At 42.3% G+C, this 16,019-nt stretch overlaps 1 protein-coding gene across 1 annotated transcript in view; it reads right to left on the bottom strand.

Annotated features, from left to right (window-relative positions):
* Nucleotides 1-13,310, bottom strand: part of LOC128565991 (uncharacterized) — a 194,785-nt gene extending 181,475 nt beyond the window's left edge. The window contains exon 1 of the mRNA XM_053562869.1: nt 13,268-13,310. The gene's annotated coding sequence lies outside the window, so the exon portion shown is untranslated. The remainder of the gene's footprint in view (nt 1-13,267) is intronic.
* Between the last annotated feature and the right edge of the window lie 2,709 nt (nt 13,311-16,019).

Below are 16,019 nucleotides of genomic sequence, written 5' to 3'. Positions count from 1 at the left end.
AAATTCCTTCTTTGTGGATTCTGAGGCTGAATTTCCAACAACCTACTGACTTTGCAACCTATTGACTTTTTTTCTTGACTGGGGGTCTTGCCAAAACCTTGGAAACAAAGGGGAACCCAGCATTGAACTGTTCATCCTTAAAATAGCCCCTTTCTCTTCTAAAAAGGACTTCTACCCCCAGGAATCACCAGTTAGTTTCAGGGACCATGACTCTCCATCAACCACAGAAGTGCTGCTACTCATGTCCACTTCAAACTGAAATTAAAAAGCGTTTTTGTTTCTAATGTTTGATGGGCCTAATTTCACATCTTGATTTGAAAGATGTGAATGTTCTATTATTAACTCAAACCTAATTAAAACAAACCCAAAAGGCATCTCCAACTCCTATGAAAGGAAGCTCCAGGCAGGAAGTACTTAAAGAACTGAATTAAGATCACAGAGAGGTGGAAACAACCCAAATACCTATCGACAGATGAGTGAAAACAAAATGTAATACATCTATACAATGGAATATATTAAGAAGGAAGGAAATTCTGACACAGAATATATTCTGACACAGATATATTCCATCTATACAATGGAATATATCAGCCTTAAGAAGTAAGGAAATTCTGACACATGCTACAATAATTTGTTAAGATAAGATAAAGCTTGCAGACAGTATGCTACGTGAAATAGCCAGACTCAAAAGGACACCGATTATGTGCTTCCACTTATAGTAGGAAGTCCTAGAGTACTCGAATTCATAGAAAAAGAATAGTGGTTGCCAGGGGCTGGATGGGAGGGAGGGTATCCAGAAAATGGGGAATTATTGTTTAAAGGATATGGAGCCTCAGTACTACAAGATGAAAATAGTCCTAGAGATGGTGTTGGTAATGGCTGCACAGCACCGTGAATGTGCTTAATGCCCCGGAAATGTATACCTAGAAATGGTTTAAATGGGAAATTTTATGTTTATGTTAAATACATATATTTTAACACAATTTTTTAAAAATCTCAGGGGTAACTTTCTGGTAAGGGGAAGCTATGATTTAACTGGCATCATGCCTTTAAATGTCACTCGGATAGCACACCTGGAGATGAGTCAATTTGGATAATGTTTCAAAACCCATGGCCGGGCAAGGTGGCTTGTGCCTGTAATCCTAGCACTATGGGAGGCGGAGGCAGGTGGATTGCCTGAGCTCAGGAGTTCTAGACCAGCCTGAGCAAAGCGAGACCTCACCTCTGCTAAAAATAGAAAAGTTAGCTGGGTGTGGTGATGTGCACCGTAGTCCCATCTACTCAGGAGGCTGAGACCAGAGGGTCACTTGAGCCCAAGAGTTTGAGGTTGCTTTGAGCTACGACACTACGGCACTCAACCTCAGGGTGACTGAGTGCACAGTGTTCTTAAGGAAAACAAAATTTCTCCATATGTTCCTAACCCTTCAGATACGAGTTTAAAATTCTCACTCTTCTTCCTTTCACAGTTGATATTCTGTTCTCCATGTGTTATAAAGCTAAGGCACAAAGAAATACCACCTAAAATACCAGAAATGGGCAACTACGGACAGATCGGAGTTCCTGAACTCAGTGTCCTGGGAGTGAAGCTTTCTGTGAGATGGTCTCTTTGCTATGATGTGGGACTGACATTGTTGAAGATGACAGCCTGAACACCCAAAGCCCTCGGCTTGCTCCTTACTTGCAGGAGACGTATCTGTGGATACATTTCCAAACTGTATTCTGAGAAATGTCTGGAGAGAATGAAAAGGGAGGTCAACCTGGGAAATGTCGGATGTCAGATATTCTTTTTAAAGACTAAGAGAAGTTCTATGGTGTAGAAATTTGAATTTCCCTCTGCTACTTGTCAGCTTCCCACTCAATCATCTCTCTCTCTCCCTCTCTCCTCTCTTTCCCTCTGTGTCTAACTCTACTTCTTAACATCTCTATTTTGTCAATGGCACCCAATCTCAAAACTTCAGCCATTTTTGACTTCTCCTATCAACACGTTCCATCAGTTACCAGACTATAAATTCAGGTCCAGCTGCACCTCCTCCATCAGCCTCTTTTTTTTCCTATCTTCTCTGCCGTCACGCCAGTTTAAGTCTTCATGAAACTCCACCCAGACTATCCCAATAGCCTCCTTACTGGTCTCCCTAAATTTCAACTTTCTCTCCTCTAATAATATCATAAGCACCAACAGAAGAAAGCTTCCAGAGCACAGTGCTGAGATTGCCAGAACTGTGTTGGGACACTCTGGTGGCCCCCACTGCTCACTGAGGAAAGAAGACCCTTTATCCAGCATGTGAGGTTCTCTGTAGTTCTCGCTCCAACCTGCCCAGACTTATTTCCCATCACATGGACCCTCACAGTATAGTCAGTGCAGCAATTTTCTGTTCCCCAAGTAAGCCTCAACTTTTCCTGCCACCCCACCTTTATTTATCTTCAATCTTCTCCTCCTCTTCCCTTCCTCTTTACCCAGCTTCCAAGTCCAGCTCAAATGGTGAGTCTTCATGAAGGCATTGATCTTTTTTCAATTCTTCCCAACACTTGCATTGTAGGAATCTCACAGTTCTTAATACCATCAACTTTGATTTATGTCGTACGTTTCAATACAGTGAATTGTGTATTAATGTGGTATGTTATTAAAGGGCCACACCAAGCCTTGAATGTCAAACTGTCTTATCTCTGTACTTTACGTGAATGCCTAACATAATGCTTTAGACATAAGAAGCATTGAATACATGTCTGTTGAATTTAGGAATAACATTCAGTCACACACCATCAAATTTTCAAACTTCAATTATAGTCAATTTTCTTTTATTCTCTTCCTTGTATCTTAGACCTTTTTCCTAATGATTTCATATGTGTTATATACCCAGATTAAAATACACATAAGTAGCATCTCATTTTATATGCAGATGTTTCTCAACTTATGATAGGACTACATCACAATAAATCCATCTGAAGTTAATTCAAAGATGCATTTAATACACTGTGAACCTGGAAAGACCCAATACCCCAGGATGAATCATGTGCAGCCAACTGGGCCTAAACTCAGATTAAAGGCAAGCAGCCATTTGCTGACTAGGGGTCACAGGCCTACTCTGAGTTCCTGGAAAATCCACAAATCCGCTTAACTTTGGGAATTTCTTTCTCTCTCTCTCTCTCTCTCTCTTTTTCTTTTTCTTAGACGAAGTCTTACTTTGGCATCATAGCTCACAGCAACCTCAAACTCTTGAGCTCAAAAGATCCTCTTGCCTCAGCCTCTGGGGCTGGGGACTACAGGTGCCCACCACAATGCCCATCTATATATGTATTTTTTAAGAGACAAGGGTCTCACTCTTGCTCAGGCTTGTCTCCAACTCCTGAGCTCAACAATCCACCTGCCTAGGTCTCCCAAAGAGCTAGGATTACAGGTGTTGAGCCACTAGGCCCAGTTCTAACTTTGCGAATTTCATTCCTGCCTGTTTCTGTCTTGGTTCTGCCTGAACCAAGGACTAGGTTGTACGTCAAGCAACTGGAACGCAGCAGACATCAAGTAATCAGAATGAAGCAGGTTTGACTCCTTCATTTGCATAAGTGAACCTAATTGGGAAGTTGGGGGAGGAGCAACTTCATAAAAGACAACCCTTCACTTTGTTCTCTAGAATGAGCCTTCATTTTGTACCAAAGGGTGCACGCGGCCATTTCCAAACTATTTACTGGAACAGTCTTTTTTGAAAAGGCTGGCCCAGTGGCTCACACCTGTAATCCTAGCACTCTGGGAGATGGGTGGATTGCTTGAGTTCAGGAGTTCAGAGCAGCCTAAGCAACAACAAGACCTGGTTTCTACTAAAAATAGAAAAATTAGCCTGGCTTGTTGGCAGGCACCCATAGTCCCAACTACGCAGGAGGCTGAGGCAAGAGGATTACTCAAGCACAAGAGTTTGAGGTTGCTGTGAGCTATGATGCCAGCCAGCGACAGAGTGAGACTCTGTCCCTAAATAAATGTGCTCAAAACACTTAGTGTGGCCAGCTGGGAGATCCAGCCACTGCACACTGCTGGCCTGGGAAGACACCAAAAGTCAAACGCAGTTTCTACTGAATGCACATTGCTTTCCATAAAGTTGAAAAACCCTAAGTTGAGGGCTGCCTGTACATTTATTTTTAATTAAAATGTATAGCATTTCCTGTTATTAAGCAAACTACTGAGAATAGTAGGCTTTTTCAATAAGTTTAAAGTAGAAGGGGGGGTAATTTGTGGTTAGCCATGCCTATATCCACTTATTTCTGTGTCTGATGTAATTTCATGCTCCTGAGAAAAATCCTAATTCATACAGATAAGTTAGTGTGCAATTTTACATGAGTGGACAGTGGCAGGGTAATGACTTCTTTTTTCTTACAGCTCAGAGACAACCTATCAGTGACACATAAGGAATGCCATACATAGTAATTAAGAACACAGGCTCTGATTTATTCCTGGCTCCATTATTCAATATTTAGTGCAGACCTTAAATAAATCATTCAGCCTCCGTTTCTCTATCTGTAAACTGGAAATGATAACAGTATTTCCCTTAAGATGTTGTTCAAGAACAAGATAGTTCACAAAATTAATACGTCAGTGGTCTTTAGTGTGTAAAAATGTATTATATGACATCACAGTATGCAGTTTTAATGTTTTTTATCATATATTGAGCAGATACTAAGACATTTACAAAATACATGTACAGTATAAAGAATCACAATATAATAAAACTAATACTCTCAGTTTAAGAAAGAGAAAATGACCTTGACTTGTGAAATAGCCAGGGTGCCCCTCCCTAATTCCATTCCCTTTTTCCTCCATGCGATATATATTTTTTTTTTTTTTTTTTTTTTTGAGACAGCCTCAAGCTGTTGCCCTGGGTAGAGTGCTATGGATCATAGCTCACAGCAACCTCAAATTCCTGGGCTCAACGGAGTCTCCTGTCTCCACCTCCCAAGTAGCTGGGACTACAGGCACCCGCCACAACGCCCGGCTATTTTTTGGTTGCAGCCGTCATTGTTGTTTGGCGGCCTGGGCTAGATTCAAACCCACCAGCTCAGGTGCATGTGGCTGAAGCCTTAGCCGATTGAGCCACAGGCGCCAAGCCGCCCCATGCAATATTTTATTCTTAATTTTTTTTAGCACTTATCCTGTTACTTAACTATTCCAGTCTCTATTCGAAGTGCTCTACAAAATTTATCCTTAAAACAATCCCACATGGATGGCATTATTATCTGCAGTTTGTAAACAGAGTCGTCAAAAATTATCCAGTCAGTGAACACAGACCCAGATAATCAGCCTCCTGGGTCTATGTTCACCCATTGGATAATTTTCGGAGAACACCTGATACTATCAGGCTTGGCACTTCATTTGAAGGGCACCATCATGTTTTATACTTGATTGAACATTTAATAAATACCTGCCATGTGCCAGACACCACATGGGACACAGCAAAACTTAGAAAAAATCTACTACGTAGCTGGCACTGGCAAGTCCCAGAATATCTGGCTTCCTTGAACAGCTGTTGACTCTGGGCTCCGCCCATTAGACTTACAGGCTAAGACCCTGGAAGCCCCAGGCAGGCTTGAGGAAAGGCAAGCGGGCCCAGACACTCCACTTTATAGCATTGCCCAGGGGGTTCTCAATAGCCATCAATCCCTCTAAAGCAACAAGAAATTCCAAACTTTTCTGCCCCCACACCCAGTCTCTGCCTCATCAAGACTTCCTTGGAGAAGTGGTTGCTCTGAACCACACAGGAATCTGCAGGAATCCATGGCCTTTGCCAGCAAGCAGGCCAGATAGCAGCCTTGTGGCCCAGCCCACAAGGAAAGGCCTAACTTTAGCAGCATGTCACTCCTCTAATTATTCCCTGTGCATGGGTCCAACATAAACACAGCAGCTTTCACGAGCAGCTCCCACCAGCTCCCACCATGCACGGACCTTGGAACCTCACGCTTGCAGCCAAGCACTGGGAAGTGCTAAAGGGTCAGAGGGTTTGTGGGGCCAGCAGCCCCCAGGCCTCTGGGGAGAGTCCCTGTTGCTCTCTGATTCAAAATATGGACACAAAAGAAACTGCCTGAGGCCCCCAGCTGCCACCAGGTCCTATTTTCTGGGCCTGGCCCGGGACACTGCAAGTTGTAGCCTAAGATGGACCAGCAGGGCAGACAGCAATTGCACCTAAGCCAGGGGGACAGGAAAGCAAAGATATTTCCTCAAGGGTCACATTCTCTTAGCAAGTGCTCCCCAGGCTACACGCCTACACTCTCTGCTGCAAACTTTTCTTTCTTTCCTTTTTTTTTTTAGTATCTACTAAATACCAGTCCTGGCAGATATTGGGGGTGTGGAGGGGAGTATGGTTCTAAAATACAACAGCAAGCAAAACATCAAGGGTCCTAATCTGGTAAATTTTTTATCATTGAGAGGACGGGGACAGGCAATAACCAAACTAATGAGACTATTTCGGATTGTGGTTAGTGCCTTAAAGAAAATAAAATATTGAGGCGGAGCAAGATGGCAGCCGAGTAACAGCTTCCTTGCATCTGGGCACCGTGAGTCTGGGGATATAGGACTCCAGGCATCTCTGGCTGGTGGGATCTGCCTATCATCAGCCCTGAGAGGATACAGGGAGTCAGCGAGAGACTTCTGGACCCCAAGAGGAGGACTAAAACAGTGGAAAACCGGCAAGTGGTCGCATGTGTTCAATCCGTCTAAACCCGCCCGCAACTTCCACAGGCACAAGAACTTAAAGAGCAAGAGGAAGTGAAAGGAAAATTAGGGCAAGGAAACAGATAAAAGAAATCACCCATGAGGAAGAATCAGCAGAAAACTCCAGGCAACATGAAGAACCAGTCCAGAACAACCCCGCCAAGGGACCATGAGGTAGCTACTGCAGAGGATTCCACCTATACAGACATGTTAGGAATGACAGAAAGGGAATTTAGAATACACATGTTGAAAACAATGAAAGAAATGATGGAAACAATGAAGGAAACTGCTAATAAAGTGGAAAATAACCAAAAGGAAATCCAAAAACAGAATCAAATCAGAGATGAACGATATGAAGAATATAAAAAGGATATACCAGAGCTGAAGGAAATGAAACAGTCAATCAGGGAACTTAAAGATGCAATGGAAAGTATCAGCAACAGGTTAGACCATGCAGAAGAAAGAATTTCAGAGGTAGAAGACAAAGTTTTTGAGATAACTCAGATAGTAAAAGAGGCAGAAAAGAAGAGAGAGAAAGCAGAGCGTTCACTGTCAGAACTATGGGACTTTATGAAGCGTTCCAACATACGAGTTATAGGAATTCCAGAAGAGGAAGAAGAATGCCCCAGAGGAATGGAAGCCATACTAGAGAATATTATAAAAGAAAATTTCCCAAATATCACCAAAGATTCTGACACACTGCTTTCAGAGGGCTATCGGACCCCAGGTCGCCTCAACTCTAACCGAGCTTCTCCAAGACACATTGTGATGAACCTGTCCAAAGTCAAGACAAAAGAAAAGATTCTGCAAGCTGCCAGGAGTAAGCGCCAGTTGACCTACAGGGGCAAATCCATCAGAGTGACCGCAGACTTCTCTAATGAAACTTTCCAAGCAAGAAGACAATGGTCATCTACCTTTAATCTACTTAAACAGAACAATTTCCAGCCCAGAATTCTGCACCCTGCTAAGCTAAGCTTCAAAATTGATGGAGAAATCAAATCATTTATGGATATACAAACATTGAGGAAATTCGCCACAACAAGACCAGCTCTACAGGAAATACTTCAACCTGTTCTGCACACTGACCACCACAATGGATCAACAGCAAAGTAAGAACTCAGAAATTAAAGGACAGAACCTAACCTCCACACTGATGCAAAAGATAAAATTAAGCAATGGACTCTCACAAAATAAGACGAATAGAATACTACCACATTTATCAATTATCTCAATAAATGTTAATGGCTTGAATTCCCCACTGAAGAGACATAGATTGGTTGACTGGATTAAAAAACACAAGCCATCCATTTGCTGTCTGCAAGAAACACACCTGGCTTCAAAAGACAAATTAAAGCTCCGAGTCAAGGGTTGGAAGACAATTTTTCAGGCAAATGGAATTCAGAAGAAAAGAGGAGTTGCAATCTTATTTTCAGATACATGTGGATTTAAAGCAACTAAAGTCAAAAAAGACAAAGATGGTCACTTTATATTGGTCAAGGGAAAAATACAACAAGAAGACATTTCAATTCTAAATATCTATGCACCCAATTTAAATGCTCCCAGATTCTTGAAACAGACCTTACTCAGTCTGAGCAATATGATATCTGATAATATCATAATAACAGGGGACCTTAACACTCCTCTTACAGAGCTGGACAGATCCTCTAAACAGAAATTAAACAAGGATATAAGAGACTTAAATGAGACCCTAGAACAACTGTGCTTGATAGACGCATATAGAACACTCCATCCCAAAGATAAAGAATATACATTCTTCTCATCACCCCATGGAACATTCTCCAAAATTGATCATATCCTGGGACACAAAACAAATATCAACAGAATCAAAAGGATTGAAATTTTACCTTGTATCTTCTCAGACCATAAGGCACTAAAGGTGGAACTCAACTCTAACAAAAATGCTCGACCCCACCCAAAGGCATGGAAACTAAACAATCTTCTGTTGAATAACAGATGGGTGAAGGAAGAAATAAAACAGGAAATCATTAACTTCCTTGAGCATAACAACAATGAAGACACAAGCTACCAAAACCTGTGGGATACTGCAAAAGCAGTTTTGAGAGGAAAATTCATCGCTTTAGATGCCTACATTCGAAAAACAGAAAGAGAGCACATCAACAATCTCACAAGAGACCTTATGGAATTGGAAAAAGAAGAACAATCTAAGCCTAAACTCAGTAGAAGAAAAGAAATATCCAAAATCAAATCAGAGATCAATGAAATTGAAAACAAAAGAATCATTCAGAAAATTAATGAAAAAAGGAGTTGGTTTTTTGAAAAAATAAATAAAATAGATAAACCATTGGCCAGACTAACGAGAAATAGAAAAGTAAAATCTCTAGTAACCTCAATCAGAAATAATAAAGGGGAAATAACAACTGATCCCACAGAGATACAAGAGATCATCTCTGAATACTACCAGAAACTCTATGCCCAGAAATTTGACAATGTGAAAGAAATGGATCAATATTTGGAATCACACCCTCTCCCTAGACTCAGCCAGGAAGAAATAGAGCTCCTGAACAGACCAATTTCAAGCACTGAGATCAAAGAAACAATAAAAAAGCTTCCAACCAAAAAATGCCCTGGTCCAGATGGCTTCACTCCAGAATTCTATCAAACCTTCAAGGAAGAGCTTATTCCTGTACTGCAGAAATTATTCCAAAAAATTGAGGAAGAAGGAATCTTCCCCAACACATTCTATGAAGCAAACATCACCCTGATACCAAAAGCAGGAAAAGACCCAAACAAAAAGGAGAATTTCGACCAATCTCACTCATGAACATAGACGCAAAAATTCTCAACAAAATCCTAGCCAGTAGATTACAGCTTATCATCAAAAAAGTCATTCATCATGATCAAGTAGGCTTCATCCCAGGGATGCAAGGCTGGTTTAACATACGCAAGTCTATAAACGTTATCCACCATATTAACAGAGGTAAAAATAAAGATCACATGATCCTCTCAATAGATGCAGAAAAAGCATTTGATAAAATCCAGCATCCTTTTCTAATTAGAACACTGAAGAGTATAGGCATAGGTGGCACATTTCTAAAACTGATTGAAGCTATCTATGACAAACCCACAGCCAATATTTTACTGAATGGAGTAAAACTCACAGCTTTTCCTCTTAGAACTGGAACCAGACAAGGTTGTCCTCTGTCACCTTTACTATTCAACGTAGTGCTGGAAGTTCTAGCCAATACAATTAGGCAAGACAAGGAAATAAAGGGAATCCAAATGGGAGCAGAGGAGGTCAAACTCTCCCTCTTTGCTGACGACATGATCTTATACTTAGAGAACCCCAAAGACTCAACCACAAGACTCCTAGAAGTCATCAAAATATACAGTAATGTTTCAGGATATAAAATCAATGTCCACAAGTCAGTAGCCTTTGTGTACACCAATAACAGTCAAGATGAGAAGCTAATTAAGGACACAACTCCCTTCACCATAGTCTCAAAGAAAATGAAATACCTAGGAATATACCTAACGAAGGAGGTGAAGGACCTCTATAAAGAAAACTATGAAATCCTCAGAAAGGAAATAGCAGAGGATATTAACAAATGGAAGAACATACCATGCTCATGGATGGGAAGAATCAACATTGTTATAATGTCTATACTTCCCAAAGCAATCTACCTATTCAATGCCATTCCTATCAAAATACCAACATCGTACTTTCAAGATTTGGACAAAATGATTCTGCGTTTTGTATGGAACCGGAAAAAACCTCGTATAGCTAAGGCAGTTCTCTATAACAAAAATAAAGCTGGGGGCATCAGCATACCAGATTTTAGTCTGTACTACAAAGCCATAGTGCTCAAGACAGCATGGTACTGGCACAAAAACAGAGACATAGACACTTGGAATCGAATTGAAAACCAAGAAATGAAACTAACATCTTACAACCACCTAATCTTCGATAAACCAAACAAGAACATACCTTGGGGGAAAGACTCCCTATTCAATAAATGGTGTTGGGAGAACTGGATGTCTACATGTAAAAGACTGAAACTGGACCCACACCTTTCCCCACTCACAAAAATTGATTCAAGATGGATAAAGGACTTAAACTTAAGGCATGAAACAATAAAAATCCTCCAAGAAAGCATAGGAAAAACACTGGAAGATATTGGCCTGGGGAAAGACTTCATGAAGAAGACTGCCATGGCAATTGCAACAACAACAAAAATAAACAAATGGGACTTCATTAAACTGAAAAGCTTCTGTACAGCTAAGGAGACAATAACCAAAGCAAAGAGACAACCTACACAATGGGAAAGGATATTTGCATATTTTCAATCAGACAAAAGCTTGATAACTAGGATCTATAGAGAACTCAAATCAATCCACATGAAAAAAGCCAACAATCCCTTATATCAATGGGCAAGAGACATGAATAGAACTTTCTCTAAAGACGACAGACAAATGGCTAACAAACACATGAAAAAATGTTCATCATCTCTAGAGAAATGCAAATCAAAACAACCCTGAGATACCATCTAACCCCAGTGAGAATGGCCCACATCACAAAATCTCAAAACTGCAGATGCTGGCGTGGATGTGGAGAGAAGGGAACACTTTTACACTGCTGGTGGGACTGCAAACTAGTATAACCTTTCTGGAAGGAAGTATGGAGAAACCTCAAAGCACTCAAGCTAGACCTCCCATTTGATCCTGCAATCCCATTACTGGGCATCTACCCAGAAGGAAAGAAATCCTTTTATCGTAAGGACACTTGTACTAGACTGTTTATTGCAGCTCAATTTACAATCGCCAAAATGTGGAGACAGCCTAAATGCCCACCAACCCAGGAATGGATTAACAAGCTGTGGTATATGTATACCATGGAATACTATTCAGCCATTAAAAAAAATGGAGACTTTACATCCTTCGTATTAACCTGGATGGACGTGGAAGACATTATTCTTAGTAAAGCATCACAAGAATGGAGAAGCATGAATCCTATGTACTCAATTTTGATATGAGGACAATTAATGACAATTATGGTTATGGGGGGGAAAACAGAAAGAGGGAAGGAGGGAGGGGGTGGGGCCTTGGTGTGTGTCACACTTTATGGGGGCTAGACATGATTGCAAGAGGGACTTTACCTAACAATTGCAAAAAAATAAAAAGTAAAAAATAAAATAAAATAAATAGAAAATAAAATATTGGGGGGCGGGGTGCAGGGAAATGACTATTTGAGCTGAGATCTGAATAAAGAGCTAGCAATGCAAAGGCCAAGGAGAAAGCCTTCTACATAGAGGGAAGGGAAGTGCAAGACCCAGCGGCCTCTGATTAAATGCTGACTAGGGGGTTAAGAAATGTCTTATGGAAATTCAGTATTCTCAAAACTCTAGTACAAGGTAGGGTAAGAGTTATTTTCTTAAGAGTTGTAAAGATCAAAGTCCTGTGTTGGAAAGAACTTTCTCCTGGCTTTAAACGAACATGCAATATATATACATTTATATTTTATATCTCACAAGGGTCTTTTTTAGAAGGCTTTCATGTTTATCCTTTAAACTTTTATAATATAGGTCGAAAGCATGATACAATCTTTAACTTCCGGTTTGTGTATTGTGAGATCCTTTTCTTAGAACTAATGAAGACTTCCGTTCTGTTGGGATGTAATTTACCTCCCTTGTACCAGAATTTGAAATAAGAATGCCATGTACCTCTAATTGCAACTATGTAAAAATAAGTGTGTACAAGGACTGAGGAGATGGGAGTATGGGAGTATAGGAAAGGGCGGAGGCTGGTTTTCAATATTCCTTTTCTTGTTATTAAAACTAGGAAGAAAAGATTACATTGTGCACAAGTGTGCGGTCTTCTTGTCCTCGATGTTAATAAATGTGTTCTCAACTGCGGTTTAGACCAGATCACATTTCTAACATTGCTACAACCAACATCCTCTCCAGGCTGCAATTCAAGTTGAAAAGTGCACGAGGTCTTTACAAACCCCAGCGAAGGCGTCGGCGCACGCAGAGTGCATGTGCACCCTGCTTTCTCTCTACGGACCGAATTTCTTGGGGATCCCTCAGGCCTCCCCGGCCATATTTCTCCCTAGGCTCTTATTAAAACCAGGTGCGCGGAAGGCGGGCCGTTTTGGACAGAAAAGCCTTCGCTTGACCCAAAGCTCCCCCTTCCGGTGTGTTTTCTAGAGGGAATTCCTGAGCTGAGCGAAGGAGAAAGCGGGCAGCTTCTCCAGGCCGGGAAATGGGAAATTTGCAAACAGCCTGTGGCCTGGGCTGTGCACCGGCCGAGCGCACAGGGGCAGGTGAGGCGAGAGAGTAAACCGCTGGGGACAGGGACACTGTCGCCCACCAGCACCTCGCAGGAGCGACGTACGCGCGCGCTGAGAGACCTCCAGAACCACAGCATTTTCCGGGGCGGAAGGGAAGACGGCAAGCAGTTGCGTTCGTGAACTTGAAACCCGGGCGGGCCAGATGCCTTAGGCCTGGGCGCGGGCAGGAGCCGGCGGGAGCCCCTGATTCCCGGGGCTCGCCCGCGGCCCGGCGCCGGATTCCGGGACCACCGGGGACCCCGAGCACTTACCCTCCGCGGCCGGCGTCACGCGCGCCTCCGGGGCAGGGGCGGGACCGGCGGGGTTAGGTCACAACTGACGTGGGGGCCGGGCATGCACGGCAGGAGTCCCGTCCCTGGGACGCTGAACTCGTGGGGCGCCCCCCGTGGGGTCGCGGTGGGTTCATTCGCCCGCCACCTTTGACCAGGAGGCCCCACCTCAGCCAGTGGCCCTGCAGCAAAGAGCCCCCTCCCCCCAAGTTCTCAATAAAGCTTCTGAGAGAGCTGTGAGAGCTTCTCCCCTGGGCCCCAACCCCATCTCTCTAGCTGCTTGTTTGTGTCAAAGATTTGAATATTTGCGTAGACTAAAATCATTCAAAGGAATAGTGAGAGACAGGCCTCAGAAGGAGGAGAAGTATTGTTAGGACACAAAACGTCAGGGCGCAGAGAGGAACAGGGACCCCCCCCAAAAAATTGTGCTTCCAAATTTTACATTCCTATTTCCTGTTCCTTCAACCTAAAAGCAAGCCAGCCTAGATTTTCCATTTCTCAACTGTTTTTGGTTTTGGTTTTTTTTTTTTTTTTTTTGGCTCACTCTGTCACCCTTGGTATAGTGCGGTGGCATCACACCCTCACAGCAACCTCAAACTCGTGGCCTCAAGCGATTCTCTTCCCGCAGCCTCCCAAGTAACTGAGACTACAGGTGCCCACTGCAACACCGGCTATTTTTAGAGATGAGGTTTCACTCTGGCTCAGGCTGGTCTTGAACTGGTGACTAAGGCAGTCCACCCGCCTTGGCCTCCCAGAGTGCTAGGATTACAGGTGTGAGTTCCTGTGCCTGGTCTTACTCTATTTTTAAAAGCTCATTTCCAAAAGCTATGTGGCCTGACTGCACTTGTTTTTGAAGAGTTTGCATGATTTTGAATACCATGGAAAGAAATAGCCAGCCAGACAAGGTTAGAAAGTCCTACTGCCCCAAACATTTGCCTAACACCCTGGACTCTGTAAAAACCTATTGGAAGTGGTCACCAGAGCGTATTTGGGTTTGGTGCCCTGTTTAGTGTTAAAAGCTGTTCTCAGCCTTAACCCCAAGATCCTGTGACAAGTAACAAGAGAATTCCAGAGATGTTCCAAATTAAAGCAATCCTGGTAATTTCTGGCAGTTGAGAAACTAAGCCAGCTTCTCAAATTGTGATCTATGGACCACCTACAGGAGATTTCTTGGGGGGTTCTTGTTAAAGGTTCAAGATTTAGGACCTATGGTATAGCTGATAAATTGGATTAAGGAGGAGGCCCAGAAGCCTGCATTTTAATAAGCTTACTTTGTGAGATTTTTGTTTGCTATACTTTGAGATTTGGCCTTTTGTTTGACTTTGCTGAAATGGTGCTTGTTTTTCTATCTTAAGCCCTCAAAACTCTCAGCAGTATAAAACGTTCTTTTTTTATTTAAAAAAACAAAGTGTACAGGCGAGGGGCATAGTGGCTCAGACCTGTAATTCTAGCACTCTGGAAGGCTGAGGCAGGAAGATCACTTCAGCTTAGGAGTTTGAGACTAGCCTGAGCAAGAGTGAGACCCCCATACCTTCTGTTTTTTTGTTTGTTTCATTCTTTGTTTTTCAGACAGAGTCTCAGTATGTCACCCTTGGTAAAGTGCCATGGCATCATAGCTCATAGTAACCTCAAACTCTTGGGCTTAAGCGATTCTCTTGCCTCAGCCTCCCAAGTAGCTGGGACTACAACGCCCGGCTATTAGACCCTGGTATCTTCTAAAAATAGAAAATTTAGCCAGTGGGTGCCTATAGTCCCAGCTGCTTGGGAGGCTGAGGGAGGAGGGTCACTTAGACCCAGGAGTTTGAGGTTGCTGTGAGCACTGTAGCCTTGGGCAACAGAGACTGTCTCAAAAAAAAAAAGAAAGAAAGAAAAGAAAAAGAAAAAAAAGCATACACTGTGAAGTTTGGCTTCCAAATGAGTGTGCCTTATTTCAGAAAGTCATGAATTTTTTAAAATTATGCCTAAAGCATTGCATCCTACTATATAGGGCTCTACGCACATCCTGACAGCAGGTAGGAGGATTATGCCCTGTGCTTTCTACTAGCTTGTACTCGTCATTCTGAACCAGACTCCCTTGACCTGTCTATTTTTCTTCTGCTGCCCCATTCAGGCCTTGATCAGTTCCCTTTAGGTAAAACAGAAGCTGAGGCTGGGATCATGGTGGCTTCCAAACTGAATGGTACAACAGCAGAATCAGGGGACCTTTCTAAACTGACTTCTAGACCCACCATGGATCACAACTTTCCCAAACATATATGTTTGCAGACCTTTACTTCACAAAGCATGGGATTAATGAACCATCAAAAGTAGTACTGTAAAAGTAGCACCAAATTGAATTTGTGAACAGAGTTTTTGCAACAAAAATGCTCTAACACACTGTTGCTTATCATAAAAAAACGTTGGAAATTACCCAAATTTGTCCAGCAACAGAAAGTTGATTAAATTATGATACATTCATACGAAAGGATACAAGACAGCTAATAACAATTACATTTCAGAGAATATTTGACACAGAAAGAAAGATGCTCTGATGAGTAAGGGGAAAACTACATGAACAATTGCTCTCTTTTTGTTTAAGAAAAGAAAAAGGCTAGTGGTCACTGATAGAAGACCCAGAAGAGCAGAATCCTAAAGTGATGACAGTGAACACTGAAAAGAATCCCAATTTGCACTGCAGTACTGGAAAATGGGAGAAAGCTTTGGTTAGACGTCTGTTGAAGAAACTTTAGATATC

Source organism: Nycticebus coucang, chromosome 14 (assembly GCF_027406575.1).
Source record: "Nycticebus coucang isolate mNycCou1 chromosome 14, mNycCou1.pri, whole genome shotgun sequence".
Lineage (NCBI taxonomy): Eukaryota > Metazoa > Chordata > Mammalia > Primates > Lorisidae > Nycticebus > Nycticebus coucang.
This window is presented reverse-complemented; position numbering and strand designations above follow the sequence as displayed.